This window comes from Corvus brachyrhynchos, unplaced genomic scaffold (genome assembly GCF_000691975.1).
Source record: "Corvus brachyrhynchos isolate BGI_N302 unplaced genomic scaffold, ASM69197v1 scaffold60, whole genome shotgun sequence".
Classification (NCBI taxonomy): domain Eukaryota; kingdom Metazoa; phylum Chordata; class Aves; order Passeriformes; family Corvidae; genus Corvus; species Corvus brachyrhynchos.
In genome coordinates this window covers 5131226-5137596 of record NW_008236767.1, presented here as the reverse complement: position 1 = coordinate 5137596, position 6371 = coordinate 5131226, and positions in this window count along the sequence as shown.

The following is a 6371-nucleotide window of genomic DNA, read 5'->3' as shown; positions in this document are numbered from 1 at the left end:
GGACTGACTTCTGGAATCACAGTAAATTTAACACTGGTAAAGATTCTAATATTTGGTTAACTAATTTTTAAGAAATTCAGAACTCTAGTAGTATGACTTTTGCAGCAGTGCCTCTAACGGTGGTCGTATGACTTTGGAATGGTCATAGTGATTTAGAATAGGAATTACTGTCATAATAATGGCTGGTTTTATTGTATTCTCCATCATGACTTAGAACAAGTTATTCTGAAAGGAAAAAGAAAATCCACACCTCAAAAATAAAGCAAGAGGAAAACATCTTGAATTTACCTGAATAAAAACTTAATTACACTTGTCTTTCAGTGCCTGAAATAACAGAACTATAGCAAAGTAATTGCTTTGGTATGATAAATATTTTTGAGAACTTGACTATACAATTTTCTGTAACTGTAGTTGTCTACCTTCTCACCTGTCTCTCTGAAAGCTAGAGTTCCTTCCAGCTGTCTAAAACCACATCTTTCTTACAGCAAAGAGATTAAAGTGTTCATAAAATGCACATGTATTCAAGAAACATAAGGAATCCCATGCTGCCCTGTGTGCTTAGGTGAAGAATTATATATTTGGGCAGTTGCTATCCAAAGCAGATACTGCAACCTCAAACTACTACCTCTTGGAACAATTATAATGAACAAACAATTCACAGGCTTGGAATGCTTTTTGCTTCATAAATTACTGGCTCTTCTTACAAATGGAAATAGGTAGCATTGATTTGCTACAGGCTAAAAATATTCCAGTCTGAAAAGAGGATTTGATGGTTGCCCTGCATTACTCATGGGATTTTACACATTTCATGACACCATGCTGTAAATCTATTGTGACAAAAATTAATTCTAATAGGCCTGCATGAGAATGATGAAGTCACAACCCTTCCCACAATTTCACAGAAATAACTTTTTTTAATTTACTTACTTATCCTAAATGTATCACCATAAGAAAATTATCTTGTCTCAGAAGATCATATGATTGAGTGACACTTTTTAAATGAACCATCAGAAAAATTAACCTCTGGAGCAGAAGTTTGGGCAATAAAGTTGACGTATTTTTATTACACCTGTGTGTATCATCATTTCCAATGTTAACTGAGTGGAAATGTGATCAGATTTTATTTGTATCTTATAAGTAAAATGTATTAAAAAATTAATAGCAACTAATAATACCAGACATACAGGAAAGGAACATGGAGGATTTCACAGACATACACTTTGTTAATACCAAACCACAGAGATGTTCTCAAGGTCACAGGCAGCATTTGTGTCATGGAAGCTAATGACATCTGAGCTGTTAAGTAGAAGCTGGGACCTGACATCATCTCTGTACAGTGAAAGAAGTTTTTTGAGGAACATTGAACTCAGGCTGCAACAGGAGAAGCCCCATATGCTGTAGCACTGTTTTCAGATTAATGAATCCTAAATCAATTATTGTTTGTGAAAGCAGAAACCAAAACACATCTACCAGTTAGCAGACACAGACATAACAATGAGAGCCTGGTCAGCCTAAGAGTTAATCTGCTCTGAGTTTGCCTGCTAAGCCTACTGCTCGATTGTGCGCTCAATACAAGGATCGCCCTTTTCCAAATATTAACTGGGAGTGAGAAAAAGCAAATGAGAATTTAATGAATATCAGTCTAAAACTCAAGGCTCACCTGTAGATGTCAAATGACATATGTTGAGTGAGTGTATCTTACTAAAAAATGACCATTTTATTTGAAAGACAGAGTAACTTTGATATTTCTATTCATTTTCCATAAGCAGACTCTATATTTATGAATGCCAGAAAAACTACTTACAAAGTGCTACAGACTCTATGTAACCAATTTCACAGCAGATATTGCTTCTATAAAAGGATCCTTTGTATCCAACCCTAAAAACATCCAGCTTCTTTGAAAACAGGTTTGATGGGCTTGTGTATTGTTGCCACGGGTTTCGGACACAGCATATCTGCTGACAACCCACCACACTTTTGGAAGGCTTTGTGACACAATGATACAAGATGAAGTCTGATAGATTAGAAATTGGGTGTTTTGAGCTAAAAATGGAAAAAATATCACCAGAAAGAATTAAGTATTAATAGTGATTCACATCTCTGCTTGGAATTTAACCAGAATGCTTTGGTTGAACTGAATTTAATTAAAATCCTGCCTAATACTTCCCATTAAATCCTACAAACAAGTATGCCAGATTTGATGTCTTGTTCACATAGCCAGAATTTTAATGTACACGTTGAAACAGTCTGAGGATCAAGTTTGAAACCAAATCAGCAACCCACCTGAATTATTTGCTACATGAATGCCTTTGAGAATACCTGTAGCTGAATAAGCAGGTCTCTCATGCTGGAAGTTGCAATACAATCTTGTCTTTAAAGCTCTTTCAAAGTAACACATATTTTTCCACCATGTGAAAGTGCCTCAACGTGCTGTTTGGAGCTCAGTAGTTTCCATTTAGCCCATCTGCTTTTCATGGTGATATGACACAATTCGGACTGTCAGGGTCTTTGGGTATATTGAAATAAAAGAGATGCAGGAAGCAAACATGATCATCCCCACTCTTTAAGAGACGTATCAGTCCCTGTTTTGTTTAGTTGTCTAGTTCCTCAGTTTGGTTACTAGGATGCTGAATATTCCAAAAATTGTTGCCTTAGACCATTTATGCAACTTCTTTAGCTAAAGAGAAAGCAGTTTATTCTAGAAAAAAGCATCTGCTAGACCATGACTCCAGAAGCATGACCAGAACATTATTTATCTATTCCTACCTGCCAAAACATAGGTATAGGTATAGGTATCTAGCATGCAATGCATCAAAACCTTCCTCTTTCCTCCAGTGAACCATAAGCAGAAAACATGAGAGCATAAATGAGAAATATTCCATTACTTTCAGTGAGCTTTAGATTGGGCTCTGCACCATATCAACCTCATAATTTCCACAGAAATATCCAATAGATTATTAGTTAACTTAAAAAAATAAAAATGAAGTTATTCAACAAGTTATTCAACCTGCAGATTGTTGCCTTATCAATAAACCACATTCCAATGCCCCTTTTAGAAAAAGAGTAACTGGCAATGCATTTTATGTTGTATGTTAGTTTGCATAATTCGATAATCTGGAAAAGCCATTCATTGACCTTCCTGAGGTAAATCTCTGCAAACTTGCACAGAGGACAAGCATAAAACATGTACCACAATTGGAGTTGAAGGCCTTTGAGGTACTGGCTCCTGGGCTTTTGCTGGTTGGAATTGAGATTCTCTGAAGACTTTCTTCTCTTGTTTGGGTGCTGCAGATGCTCCCATGGGCTTTTCCTGCATTTTCCTGGACAACTAAAACAATGAAATGTAAAATCTGTCACTAGCTACAAGCCATTTCCTTTTTCTTGCTCAGAAGCTAATAACAGATCTCACAGTTGTTCCACACAGCAGACATCAAAAACTTTTCTCTATGTATTACACAGCTACTAGCAATAGGATTTTATTGTTAGCAGGATGCCACAAAAAATGGGAAAAAACCTGACATACTAATTAAAGTCCATTCAATGTTTTAAAAATCTAAGCAAAAATTTAACATTTGTGTAGGAATAAAATGACTTGTTAAAATGTAGCTCTCACCAAAATAACCTTCTCCACCCCCAAAATGTTTCATTTCTTAAGAGTGGGAATGCTGAAATGAAAATTGCTAGAGGCCCTTTGAATAATATAAAGCAAATTGATACTGTTAATATGAACATGTCAAACAGACAGTATTTATTGCTTGCATAGAAAATATTAGCTCCTTTTTATATTCCTTTTAGTGAGCAACATGGATTCAGGAGGGCTGAAGCCTGTAACAAAGTAACATTTAGCTTTACTTAATGGCATCAGTAAGCACTGCCTTGTTGAGAATTTCTATTGAAAACACTGTTCCTCCAAAAGGTAATAAAGGAAAATAATTTCCTCATTTCTACAAGGGCACAGTGATCAAAATATTCCTGTCACCTTTCAGCAAACAGGGACAGAACAGTAGGGATGTGCTTACAGTGACTTTCCTAATGCTTTGACCACAATACACATGGAAAAATTAGTAAGACTGGTTGTATGTTTTGATACTTTTTGCTGGTGAAAGCATTCAAGATCAGTTTGTTCTGCTTATGTTTGGAAAAAAATCTGACCAACTTCTCAGTTGCAAACTGATGCCCAGTTTAGCCTTTTCACGAGTTGTTTCAACCAGTTGTTTCATTGAATGAGTTGTTTCATTTCCTGATCTCTGTAGTGAAGTCCGCCAGACAAGAATATGTTTCCTGTAGAATAGTGTTTCCTGCAGTTATAATCTAAGTCAGCTGGGTATCTTTGGCAGCCAGTTTTTCACCAAATTAAAAACTTTGTTCTCCTGAAGGGGAAAAGGCAAGCAGGCTACCCAATGACAGTGATCCAGAGTGTGCTGAGACCTAATTTCTGAGTCCTGGCTAGTTGACTAGGTCAGTTCTCTACTGAGGAAATATTTTGACTGCAATAGCTCTCAAATCTGACTATGGGACAGAAGAACAACATAATGAATATACTGGGTGGGGAGTACAATGTATTTCATATCACCAAAAAACAAACTGAACACTGCCAAGTAGGCCATCTTGAAAGTCTACTAATTCCCCTATAAAATCAGGAAGAACTGTGATAGAGCTGGCAGCAAGACAACATCTCCCAGGCTTCCAAAATCTGTGACTAGAATGGGGAACACACCCAGGAAGTCAATATCATCTTTATCTCGTCACCTGTTTTGATACTCATTTTCTAAAGCTTAGTAGTAAAACAATTGATATCTACTGCATCATTATTATTATTACTACTATAAAAGGAAAGGAATGAACTTAACTGATTATGTAGGAGAAATTAACGGTGCATACAATAAACTTTTCACTTTTAAAATTACTGAAACCCAACAAGGGAAATGGTGTCAATGTATTTTTTAAATTTTTGCTTTGAATTTCACCAGTTTGAAAGGCTAATCACTAAATAAAACCATAGACTATCAAGAAATCACATGCATTTGAGGATCTGTGGGTAGAAAAAAATATTTCTCTCTCCAGTATTAACAACAGGTTTGGTTTGGTCATCCGGCAGAAGACCAACATATATCCCTTTACTTCGCACCTATCCCAGACTCACAGATCCAGTTTCCAAATTCTTCTCAATTTTAAAATGACAGTATTCATCACCTGTGCCCAAAGAAATTGAAAGCAGAAACATGAATTTAACAATTAAATTAACATAGCTGGAGGATGTTCCTTAAGTCTTAATTATTACTTCTTTCCAGTATTATTTCTGATTAACTTTACATTCTTCAAAACATGCTACATTACTGCACACATAGAGACATACCTGCACCTAATTCCTGTTTATTCCTTTAGGACCAGAAAAACGAATCATATAAGTTAGTGAAAGTGAAAGACCAAATGAAGCATTCTGGTTTATGTCAGGATTTAGGCAAAGGCTAGGATATATTCAAAGGAGTTTCCCACTTAAACAGTTTTCAGAAGATTAAGGAATGTGAAAATATCTATTTCAGAACACATAGGATATTTCTATACAAGTTTTATGCATAGCACAGATTTGTTAATTCTATATAACTTGTATTCTTCCTCAATTTCATAGCACTTACAAGTTTAATTTCAAAACCTTTACCCAATGTCGCTTTTTATCCAGACCTCCTGATCCACTGGTGAGAGCACTGCTGAAAAATAAGATACTCACAAAGCCTATATTCAAAATATGGATCAAATATTTTAGTCTCTGAAAGTGTATTGGAGGCAATAAAAAAACTCTCATGCACCTCATATCTGAGTACTTACACAGCTCTATTTCATATTCAGTTTTCTACTCCCAAATAAAACTTATGCAAGAATATGCCTCACACAAATGTGAGAATTTGAACTTAGGTGAACAGAATCACACTTTAAAAGTTAGTGAAGTATACACTTGCTTACATCTTAGTTATTCTTTAAGAGGTTTTATCTTCGTCATCTATCTAGCAGCACATAAGTTTTAACTACATCCACATTCTCAATAGTTTAAAAATATAATCAGACCTTTACTGATTCACTCAACTGCCAAATTGACAAGACACCTTCTCTTGCTATATTTTTCTATCTTTTCTTTGGCAAATGAAGGAAAAAATCTGAAACATTTTCATCCAAGCAAGTAAAAAAGATTCTCTCTTTTCGCTGACAATTCACTCAAACTATCTGCAGAGGGAAACACAAACAAGAACTGCTTACTGCTCCATCACACTGGTCATCTTTGATCTTCAGATACATTCTTGGTTTTTTCACACTTTCAAACATGCAGAGTCCAGAACCGATTTTATGCACCTTCCAGTAGGATTCCTGATGCTGCT